The following is a 12,532-nucleotide window of genomic DNA, read 5'->3' as shown; positions in this document are numbered from 1 at the left end:
GTGAATCTAGAGGATGTGGAATTCATTGCCACAGGCATCTTTGGAGACTAGGTCTTTGGATGTACTTAAGGCGAAGGTTAGTAGTTTCTTAATTGGCCACGGTGTGAAAGCAGGAGAATTGAGTTGAGGGAGAAATGGCTCAGCTATGATGAAATGGCAGAGCAGACTCAATGGGCCAAAATGGCCTGACTCTGCTCCTATATCTTATGGTTTTATGGATTAAGCAGCATGTCTTGTGAAGGTAGATAGAACAAGCTAGGGCTTTTCTCTCATTGTGGGCCGAAAGGCCTTTACTCTGTCATCCTATGTTCTATATCAAAAACACTGTACAGCCAACAATTTGTTGTGGTGTTTCGTCTTAATTTTGCACAGAGCTGAAGGCTGTGAAAAGAGCAAGGAAAAAGCTTTTTGGTGGCAGGATCAGTCCCTGGGTTCATTAGCAGGACAGGAGAAGGAGGGAATTGCTGGCACTGAGCTGAATTAGAAAGGTCTTTGACTGTTGAAGACAAGGCTTTGAAACTGAGGAGGCTCTGCAGTCTGTTGCGGTGTGACCTGTGGCTGCCCTGCTCTCTATCCAAGCTAATGACATGAATGCATGCACTAGCCTTCTTCATCAAGGGTCAATTCTTCATTTGATACCCTGGTTTAGCTGTAATTGGTTAATATACAAGGTGACATTGCAGACAGATTAGAGAGCACTGTGAACCAGAAATGCTTCGAGGTAGGTGAGCTTGGCAATGAAGTTTATTTAATAATCTGATAGATTTTGCTCATTGTTGTCATTAGTGGAGAGTAGGAGTGGACGGAGAACAAAACTGGAGATCCAGTGAGATGTCTGCCCTGACTTAAAATGTCCCCATATTGCGGGAAAGGATAGGGAATTTCTTATATTTGTAACTTCAAAACATGAAACTAATACAAGAGGAAGACATGGGAGTTCAAGTTTGCGGGTCTAACTTCGGGCTTACTTTAATCGAGGTGCACGTGTAGAATGTGGTAGCGTGATGACGTGCGTAGTTCACATGTTTATACATATTACCCATAATTAATCATTTAAGCAAACAAGGTCTGACACACCTGTCACGTCCTTGTGTTCGATTTTTTCCCTCCCCTTGGGCTTACATAGCTTCACAATCTCAACATCTTCACCAAACGAAACCTACGAAGGATACTGAGATCTTGTTAAAACCGGAAGGTGTACGAGCTGAATTTGGCCATTTGGCCCATCACGTCTGCTCAGTCATTTCATTACGGCCAATTTTTTTTAGCCCCTTCTTTCCTTAGCTTCTAACACCCTTAACAATCGAGAATCTATCAATCTCTGCCATTAATACACCCAGTGATGGCCTCCACAGTCCTCTGTGGCATCAGGCTCATCATCTTCTGGCTGAAGAAATTCCCCCTCATCTCAGTTTTCGAGGGACATTTTAAAGGTTGTGCCTCGGATCCCTGTCTCTCCTACTAAAGGAGCCATCCTCTGTATGTCCTGTCTATCCAGGCCTAAGCACACACAAAATGCTGGTGGAACACAGCAGGCCAGACAACATCTATAGGGAGAAGCGTTGTCGACGTTTCGGGCCGAGACCCTTCGTCAGGGCGACGAAGTCCTGACGTCATTCTGTGCCATGTTATATGATGCGGGTGATCACGGTCTTTCCATGACCGTGATTGTTCTTGGCAAATTTTTCTACAGAAGTGGTTTGCCATTACCTTCTTCTGGGCAGTGTCTTTACAAGATGGGTGACCCCCGGCCATTATCAATACTCTTCAGAGATTGTCCGCCTGGCATCAGTGGTCGCATAACCAGGACTTGTGATATACACCGGCTGCTCGTACGACCATCCACCACCTGCTCCCATGGCTGCACGCGACCCTGATCGGGGGGCTAAGCAGGTGCTAAACCTTGCCCGAGGGTGACCTGTGGGCTAGAGGAGGGAAGGAGTGCCTTACACCTCCTTTGGTAGAGACATATCTCCACTCTGCCACCCAAGCCCTTACTTCAATCTCCCTCAAATCAAAGGTTTGCAAACAAATCATTCAATACCTGTAGAGTGCGGAGTTGGAACATATGGTGGCATGTATGTACTTTGATAATAGATTTGCTTTGAAATTTGTATTTCACATATGAGGAATCTGTTGTCTGTTTCTGTTGTTACGTCCGTAGCCCCCTCCTTTGTGAGAATTGCAAGATCACCGTTGGGTTGGGTCAAGAGGCCCAGGAAATGAGAGTGGGACGTGCAAAATGCCTCGTTTCCCCGGTGATGTAAAGCTATGGGACATGGCCATTCTCTCCGGAAGATCAAGTTGTGTATTGAATACTGTACTATTCATTGAAGCCCCTCAGGGGATGACCAGAGTGGGCTGGTTGAGGGATTGCATCATCCCAACCTGATTGACATCTGAGACCCCGTGAGGAAGTATAAAGGAGGGTCTGGGGAACAACCCCTTCAGACGCACCAGAAGAAACGTTAAGCGACCACGTAACAGCAGGAAGTCATCTGAAGGAGGCCACGTGCATTCGATTCCGTGGCTGGAATTGGTGGCTGGAACCACGGAAAACAACTTTTAGCTAACAACGGGGAAGCCCGCTCCCCTGACTCAACAGATTGGCATCATAAAAGACCTGGGGCAAGTTTAAACCGCATCACTTTTAAACCCAACAACGCTGCAGCTTGAGCGAACTGATAGTGACTGTTATCTTTCCATCGGACAATACATTAACCCCTAGACAACGATAGAGCTGTTTCTTATTGGTTATTATTATACCTGCGCTTAGATTTAGCATTGACGACGTATATTATCTGTATGTTTGCATTAATCTTATTTTTGTGCCCTTTATCAATAAATACTTTTAAAAATAGTACCATCAGACTTCAACGGACCTCTCTATCTTTGCTGGTAAGTGATCCAGTTACGGGAATTCGTAACACTGTAAATGCTGAGATTTTCACTGAAACTGATGTTGAGTTGCTGCAGGGCAACTCCCAGTTTCCAGCACACTGTTCTGTCTTTGTCTCTGCATGCAGGGAATCTCTTCTATGTAATACATATTTAGATATAAAGTGCAGTATTACATGGTTTACAAACTAAAGATAAAGAGTTTTAAAAAAGTTGCTTTATCTATCATATGTCCATCGAAATAGACAGTGAAATGTGCCTCTTACATCAACGGCTAACACAGTTCGAGGATGTGCTGGGGGCAGCCTGCAAGTATTGCCACGCTTCTGGCCCCAACATAGCATGTCTGCAACTCACTAATCCGAACCCTAACTCGTACGTCTTCAGACTGTGGGAAGAAATTGGAGCACCCAGCGGAAACCCCACAGTCACAGGGAGAGACTACAAACTCCTTGGTGGGAATTGAGGCCCAATTGGTGATCATGGTGCTTTAAAGCGTTGTGCTGCCCGCTGTGCTATCATGTCACCTGCTACTCAACCATAGATCCGTGCCCCTCAATACCAAGGGATTTCGACGGGAGATTGTTCTGGTCTGAGGTGGTACTGACCATCAGAGCTCACAGGCCTTCCGGCCCACCAGATCCATACAGGATCCTCTCCTTTGACTGAGAACACCAAGCTGTGACTCCTGTGTCGGTGCAGAAGGCTCTGTACCACTACATGGAAAGGAAGAGCGGCCAGGTGAATATTTATCTCTTGGTCAATGAGTTGTATACTGATCACTCCCCGTTTTCATTGCTCTTTGAGGAAGCTTACTGTGTGCAGCTTCCCTGCTACCTTTCCTGTGTCACAATGACACCATACAGTACAGAAACAGGCCTTTGGCCCATCTAGCCTATACTTAGAGATACAGCGTGGTGACAGTCCCTTCCGGCCCAACGAGCCTGCACCTTGTCCAGTTATTCCCATGCGACTCATTAACCTACTGGCCTTTACATCTTTGGAATGTCGGAGCAAAGCCACGTTGTCATGGAGACAATGTACAAACTCCTTACAGACAGCGGTGGTATTGAATCCGGGTTGCTAGCACTGTCATAGCATTACACTACCATGCCGCTTGTTATTTTGCCTAGTCCTATCGACGTGCACCTGGACCATAGGCCTCCATACCCACCTCGTCTACACACTTACCCAAACTTGCTGCAACCACTTCCGCTGGCAGCCCATTCCACACTCTCACCATCCTCTTGAGTGAAGAAATTCCCCCTCAGGATCCCCTTAAGTGTTTCACCTTTCACCCTTAACCTATGATCTCTATTTCCAGTCTCACCCAACCTCAGCAGAAAAAACTTGCTTGCGTTAACACTATCTATACCCCTCATAATCTTGTATACTTGTGCCACTTTGAACAATGCCCAATGCCGTGACTGGCAGGTCTTTTTAAAGTAACACACACAAATTGCTGGAGGACTTCAGCAGGTCAGGCAGCATCTATGGAAATGAATAAACAGGCAACATTTCGGGCTGAGACCCTTCCTCGGGTCTGGAAAGGAAGGGGGAAGATGCCAAAATAAAATGGTGAGGGGAGGGGAGGGAGGACAGTTAAAAGATGATAGATGAAGCCAGGAGGGTGGGAACAGTAAAGGGCTGGAGAGGAAGGAATCTGACAGGAGGAGAAGAGAGTGGACCATGGGAGAAAGGGAAGGAGGGGGAAACCCAGGGGGAGAAGAAGTAAGAGGCAGAGTGGGGAAAAGAAGAAGAGGGGAGGGGAGGAAATGTATTTTTACTGGAAGGAGAAATTGATATTTATGCCACCAGGTTGGAGGCTATTCCTGATGGAATACAAGATGATGCTCCTCCACCCTGAACATGGGGTCATTGTGAAACAAGAGGATCTGGTTTCATTTCTCCTACCCTCATTCCAAGCTATAGAAGTGTACTACCATTGGTTCAGGACAAGTGTGTCAGAGCAGCCTCAGTGAACTGAGAAGAGGACACGTCCCCGACAGTGATGGTCCTTAACGACGGATGCTGTCTTCATGAGGCACCATCGCTTGAACAACACACATGGAACGCCGGAGGAACTCAGCAGGTCAGGCAGCATTCACAGAAATTAATAAACAGTCGATGTTTCATCAGGACTGGAGAGGAAGGGGGAAGAATGAGGTGAGGGAGGGAAAGGTGGGCAAGTGTCAGGTGATGGATGAAGCTGGGTGGTTGGGGGGGGGGGAATGAAGTAAGAAGCTTCCCCCGCCGTCTTATCCTGGCACCTTCTTTTCCAGTCTTAATGAAGTGTCTCGGGCTGAAATGTCAACTGTTTATTCAGTTCCGTGAATATGTATCTAGTTGTTAGCCTGTCTTGTGTTTGTGCATCCTCACTCTGGGTTTGGACAGCAGTTAGTGGGCATTGGGTGGCTGTTAAAATAAAAGAGCATAGTCGCCTGTTCACTGGTTTGGTGGCAGAGAAGGGGTGAGTTGAAAGCACATATTTTTGTTGACCACTTGTCTTTGTTTGAATTTGATCCATTTGCTTTTACATGAATTACAAAAGATTCAAATGATTTTATTGCTGATTTGTAATAAAGGATTAAACATACCGAATTCTGTCATACTGTGTGTGACATACTGTACGATTCCCCTCACTTGGCCTCTCAGCAACCTTTAGTCTGTTTACAAGTAATCACTACACGATAGAGGCTGCCCGACCTGCTGAGTTCCTCCAGCACTGTGTATCTCTGGATTCCCAGCAACTGGAGAATCTCCTGTGTTTATGACTACCTTTTGGAGACACCCTCAATGGTGAGCAGGGTTCTGCCTGTGATGAAGCTGGATGGATGTTCCAGCATTTTCAGTCTTTATTTCAGATTTCCAGCATCTGCACATTTGTTTAATGACTTGAATTGAATTGAATTGATTTTATTACTTACATCCTTCATATAAACGTAAAAATCTTTAAATCTTTAAAAAGAGTAAAAATCTTTACATTACGATTTCATCTAATATGCAATTTATAGAAATTTAATAAATAGTATGTACAATGGTTTAGTCAATATAACATAGAAATACAGTTGTGTCAGCATGAGTTAAGCAGTCTGATGGCCTGGTGGAAGAAGCAGTCCTGGAGCCTGTTGGTCCTGGCTTTTATACTGTAGTACATTTCTCGGTTGTTAGCAGCTGGAACAGTTTGTGGTTGGGGTGACTTGAGTCCCCAATGATCCTTCGGGCCCTTTTTACACACCTATCTTTGTAAATGGCCTGAATCATGGTAAGTTCACATCTACAGATGCGCTGGGCTGTCCGCACCACTCGCTGCAGAGTCCTGCGACTGAGATAAGTACAGTTCCCATACCAGTCAGGATGCTCTCAATTGTGCCCCTATAGAAAGTTCTTAGGATCTGGGGGCTCACACCAAACTTCTTCAAACGTCTGATGTGAAAGAGGCGCTGTTGTGCCTTTTTCACCGCACAGCCGGTACGTACAGACCACCTGAGGTCCTCAGTGATGTTTATGCCGAGAAACTTAAAGCAGTTCACCATCTCAATCCCAGATCCATTGATGTCAATAGGGGTTAGCTTGTCTCCATTCCTCCTGTAATCCACAACCAGCTCCTTTGTTTTTGAGACATTGAGGGAGAGGTTGTTTTCCAGTGTGCCAGGACGATGGCTTCTTCCCTGGGGGCTGCCTCTTTATTATTTGATGCATTTCTGGTCAAGGAGGTGTGTGTTACTTGAAAAGGAATCTGCGAAGAGTGGTGATCCGATGCAACTGCTGCTTTGAATCTGAATCCAAATCAGGTTTATTATTACTGACATAGAATATATAGTGAAATCTGTTGTTTTGCTGCAGCAGTACAGTGCAATATATAACAAAATTACAATAAAAATCATATAAATTAAATAGTGCAAAAGAAGAATAGTGAGGTAGTGTTGATGGGTTCATGGACCGTTCAAAAATCTGATGGCAGAGGGGAAGAAGCTGTTACTAAAACACTGAGTGTGTGTCTTCAGCCTCCTGTTACTATAAGTTACAATAAGAAATATTAAAATAAATAAGCTGTGCAAAAAAGAGAGCAAAAAGTCTTCATCGGTTCACGGGCCGTTCAGAACGCATTGCCTATTCAGCAGAAGGTGAGTAAAATAGCATAAATTAATCTCTGATCTGGGTGACATCCATAAAGCACTCCTGTATCCATCTTCTGGCTTATGATGTCAGCTGAACCCCTCAATTTACTGCCTACTGACTCAGTAGAACCATCCATAATTCGACATCGTGTGATGTCTCTGGTTGCAAAGAGCCTAGAACCAGTGAATTCAGACTTCCTCCCATTTATCGCCTCTCGATATGCGTTCATGTATTTTTGAATTTTCTTACATAAATTACAGTCTATTATAAGCTTACGAAGCTCTTGGAGAAGAATCAACTTTACGCTCCATCGGTTTTACACTCTTGCTGACAATTCTCACAAGGATAAACTCCTGAATGAATTAACCCTTTGATGGCTTTAGCCATCCTTACTACAGAGCAAGCTCACCTTTAGGGAATCCGGCACAAGAACGTCCTAGTCCCTCTGAACTTCCGATCAATGCAGACACGGCATCAGAGAACACTACAACACAAAAGTGGGCCCTTTGGTCCATCTAGTTCATGCCAGACTGGTATTCTGCCTAGTCCCATCAACCCTCCAAACTCCTCCCATCCATGTACTTACCTGAACTTCTCTGAAGTGTTGAAATCGAACCCACAACTCATCCCCACCCCTCCACACCCCCAACCACCACTACTTTATCATTTCCTGTCAGAGTCACCTTACGTACAAACACTCCTGTATGCAGCGTTAGTTTATGGACATACAAATAATCTACGTATATAATCTAACTGAAGTACAGTATTTATATTTGTTGTGTTTTTTATTATTGTGCTCTTTTTTTTGGTGTTGCATCGGATCTGGAGCAGTAATTATTCCATTCTCCTTTACGCTTGTGGACTGGAAATGACATTAAACATGGGCTGGTTACTGCTTGATTCACCATTGCTGTTTAGGGCAGCAATGAACGTTCTGTCTGACTGTTCTTGGCCATCCTCTCTGTTGTGCTCTAGCTGTGGTTCAGGGTCCTCATTTCTGTCTCTATGGCACAACTCCAAGTTGTCCTTGGTCTCCTGTGTTTTCTCTGCCTTTCCGGGGTCCAACAAAGAGCTGTCTTGAAGACTGAGTCGACCTCTCTTCTCACCATTTGCCCAATCCATCTCCAACGTTTCCTCATGATGATTGTGGCCATGTCCTCTTGGTGACACTGAAGGAGCAGGGCAGGACTGGAGATCTTTCTTGACCAGAAAATATGGAGGATCTTCCGGAGGCTCATGGTGTGGAGTGACGACAGCTTGGAAAGGTCTCTCTCTCTGTCGTTTGCCAGAGTGTGGACAGAACACAGCTCTGGTATAGCTTCACCTTGGTGTGCACACCATACTTGGTTGATGCCCTTACATTACTCATAGATCTGAAGACATTTCTGACATTAAACAGAAGCAAGCCACCACCTCCATTGGCGGGATTCTGAAATTGCTCCCCCTTAGGAAAATAGTCTATGCCTTTATTCCTTCTACCTTTTGTCTTCAACACCAAAAGCTGGGCCCCACCAGGGAGAAAGCAGCCTACTTGATTTGCACCTTGTCGCCCCTCCCAGGACCTAAACACTTCCTCACAAACCCCTCATCATTACCGCCTACATTTTTGTCATTGACTATTACCACTGTGTGTGAAAGTGCCTCACTCCCCTGCCAAAGATCCTTATTCAGCCTGAATCCAAGCTCTGAGCCACATGGATGTTGCCAGATCACAGCTACTGAGACAATAATCACGGACAGACAGTAAATACTGGCTGTCTCACCAATGCCCACGGCTTGCAAATCGATTAAGAAGAAGAATTGCTATTGGTCTTTTATTCTCATCTTACTGCATTTATTCAAAGTTTATTATTAATATTGGCATTAGAATTATAATTTGCTTATTGTTATCACAGTGGAAAGCTTGTCTTGAATACCATTCATAGGACTAAGGTCATTACATCGAGATAAAGGAATAACAGAATACACAATGAAGTGTTCCAGGCAGAGGAAGTGCAGTGCAGGTAGACAATGAGGTGCAAGATCATAACGAGGCAGATGGTGGACAAGAATCTCTCTTATTGTAGTTTGTTTGTTATATGCTGTGTTGTATTACATTGCCGATCGTGGTCTTTCCATGACTACGATTATTCTCGGCAAATTTTACTACAGAAGTGGTTTGCCATTGCCTTCTTCTAGGGATTGTCGTTACAAGATGGGTGACCTCGGACCTCAATACTATTCAGAGATTGTCTGTGTGGTGTCAGTGGTCACATAACCAGGACTTGTGATACACACCAGCTGCTCGTACGACCATCTACCACCTGCATCACATGACCCTGATTGAGGGAGGGCGCGGGGGCTAAGTAGATGCTACACCTTGCCCAAGGGTGACCTGCAGGTTGCAGAGGGAAGGAGCACCTTTCACCTCCTTTAGTAGAGACATACTTCCACCCTGGGAACCACTTAATAGTCTTAGAACAGTGGGGTAGCAGCTGTCCTTGAGGCTGATGGTTCGTGCTTTCAGGATTTTGTATCTTTGCCCTGATGCCAGAGGGGAGAAGAAAGAATGTCTGGGATGGTGGAGTCTTTGATGCTGCTGCCTGTTCTCCCGAGGGAGTGAGAAGCTTCGACAAAGTCCATGCAGGGGAGGCTGTTCTCACCAGTTCTGAGGGTGGATAGTTAGTGGTGACGCTTTTCCATGTTATTAGGCTACAAGATCCAACTGGCTGTAGACGTGGGCCAGTGTCAGGAAAGGCTTCTACGTACTGAGGAAGGTAATTCCCATGCAAAAATAATAACCGTGCAGTGACAAAGATCTGAATTTAAAAATGGTTTTGTTGTAATGTTTGGCAGAAGGTTAGCAGGAACCACAGCGTAGTTTAAATGAAACCAAGATGCTCAGACTGAAGGAGGCCATGTTGACGTTCAGCCCTTCAAACTAAATATTGACTCATGCATCATGTCAACCTAATTGTAGTAAAGAGCCAAAGAGATTTTAATTCCTTCTTTTCTTTTGATGCTTTCTTCTCTATTTGACTATGTTGAAATCCAAAATATTCATATCCACAACATTTAATTATTTATGCAGCGTAGCAAATTTTGCTGTTTATTAATTCTAAATAATTTATGGCCTGAGATGCCATTTTACACATGTAATGGATTAAATTGTAATGAAAGTATGGATTTTAGTGTATTTTATATAAAATATTAAGATCACAGGTTTTTTTACTTTGCTGTACACAAGGATTTGATTGTTAAGGTCTGAGCCAATTCTTACATCAAAAAGAACTCAGTAATTAAGGTGTCTGTTTCATATCCATGATGGGAAGAACCGTGGTTTAAAAATTTATTCCAGTCTTGCTGAGATGGCATGGAATATTAGATACCTTAAAATATTTTGACACTCCTGAAATTTTGGTGTAACATCTTCAGTGCAGCTGAAGTTATTAATTATCTCAAGAAGCTTGCGTCTATCCAGGAAGGAGCAACCCACATAACTGACACAGCACTTAAAGATGCCCTGCAGTTATTCGGTCGGGCTAACCCTGATGCTACATCCGAAACCCTGAGCCTCTCTCGTCACGAGGAGATCTTCAGTAGGCGACGCATTGAGAAGGCAGCATGCATCATTAAGGACCTTCATCGTCCAGGTCCAGGACATGCCCTCCTCTGATTGGTACCGTCAGGGAGGAGGTACAGGAGCATGACAACACACACTCAACATTTTAGGAACAGCTTTTTCCCCTTTGCTGTCGAACTTCTGAATGGACCCAGGAACCCATGACACTGCCTCACTTTTCATTCTCTTTTTGCACTTTAAAAAAAAGCTTCTTATTGTAACTTATGGTAGTTTTCATGTAATGCGCTGTACTGCTGCCAGAAAACAACAATGTATGACAGTGTTTATAAGCCTGATTGTGATTCAGAACAGCACTCTCTGCAGATTCCTTTCCAGCCACACACACCACCCCCACCTAGAAATGCATTAAATTGTTAAGCAAAGCTGCAGATGCAGGAAATCCAAAACAAAAACAGAAAAAGTTGGAACATTCAGCCAGCTCCATGACAGGTCCAACCCTCTCCAACATCAAGGACATTTTCAAGGGATGATTCGTCTTGAAAAGAGACAAGACCCTCCCCATGCAGAACATGCCCTCTCATTACTACCTTTAGGGTGGAGGCACATTCATTGATTCAGGAACAGTTTACCGCCATCAGATTTCTGAATGGCTCCTGGATCCATGAACATTGCTGTTATGTTCTGATTCAAAGGAAAACACAGGAACATTGTTTCATTTCTTTGTATATTTGAGCAATCAGATGACAATAAACTTGAACTTGTTATGATTTATCCCTCAGAGCCCTTTCAAGGAAGAACTACTTTCTTTTAACCATTTATTTCTTAAATTAACCTGCACAACACTTATCACTGTCTCAGAACGATATCACTATAACCATTTTAAACACTTTGCACTAGAATAGACTTTTTTTTTCTGTTAGTTCTATTTGTTGGACGTAATTCAGAAGATGTCTAACTCGGGTGGTTGATGGTTGGGTTGAGTTGTTCTCCAATTTTGGCAATTTACTTGCAAATGTTTCATCGCCACGTGAGGAGACACCATCACTGCCCTGTTGATTGTGGTGTTGATGCACCATCAATAACTCTCTGAGACGTGAGGCGAGGTATCGGCTTTTATTGACTGGAAGAAAGAACAAGCAGCAATTGACCACCATACTACATCCTGGAGACTGAGGGCAGGGCTCAGGCCTCAATCACCTTTATACCGGGGTCTGTGGGAGGAGCCACGGTCTGTGGGAGGAGCCACAGGAGCAGTCAGCGGGGGAGAGGGGGGCGTGTCCAGACAGGTATATGTAGTTCACTACAGGGAGACAGTGTGGGAGGAGCCACGGTCAGTGGGAGGAGCCACAGGAGCAGTCAGCGGTGGGGGCGTGTCCAGACAGGTATATGTAGTTCACCACAGGCGAGTCCTCCAAATCCTTGGTGCTTGCATACTTTTCAATCAGCTGATTGGTCGTCATTTCCGAAACTCAAGTGTGGTTTGGGGAGGAAACCTCGTTGCTGATTGACTGTGTGACCAACTACATTGAGGAGCGTACTCTGCAGACCAGAAGAATGAGCTAAGCTATTAGACAAGACCAATGTGGTCTACAAAATCCAATGTGGGGACTGACTGCAGCAAACTGGGAGAAAACTACCCACTAGGATCCATGAAATTATCTGGCTGTAAAATGTCATGACCAACTCTCCCCAATCTCTACCCGTGAAGATCGAGAGGGGCACAAACTCGAATGGACATCAGTAAAAGTCACGGCACAAGTGAACACTCAGCATTCAAGAAAATTGTGAACAAACACGTAGACCTTAGTCCTACCTATGAGCAAAATTCCAGACCACTACGCACGAAGTTCGCCACATAGCCAATCAGCGATGAGATCAGAGAACTACTCAACCCAACCAGTTCTAATTGTGCCTTTTCTTGCATAATCTTATATCATTTACGTTTAGCAT

Source organism: Hypanus sabinus, chromosome 18, assembly GCF_030144855.1.
Source record: "Hypanus sabinus isolate sHypSab1 chromosome 18, sHypSab1.hap1, whole genome shotgun sequence".
Classification (NCBI taxonomy): domain Eukaryota; kingdom Metazoa; phylum Chordata; class Chondrichthyes; order Myliobatiformes; family Dasyatidae; genus Hypanus; species Hypanus sabinus.
The sequence above is the reverse complement of the archived record's forward strand: the minus strand, read 5'-3'. Positions refer to the sequence as shown.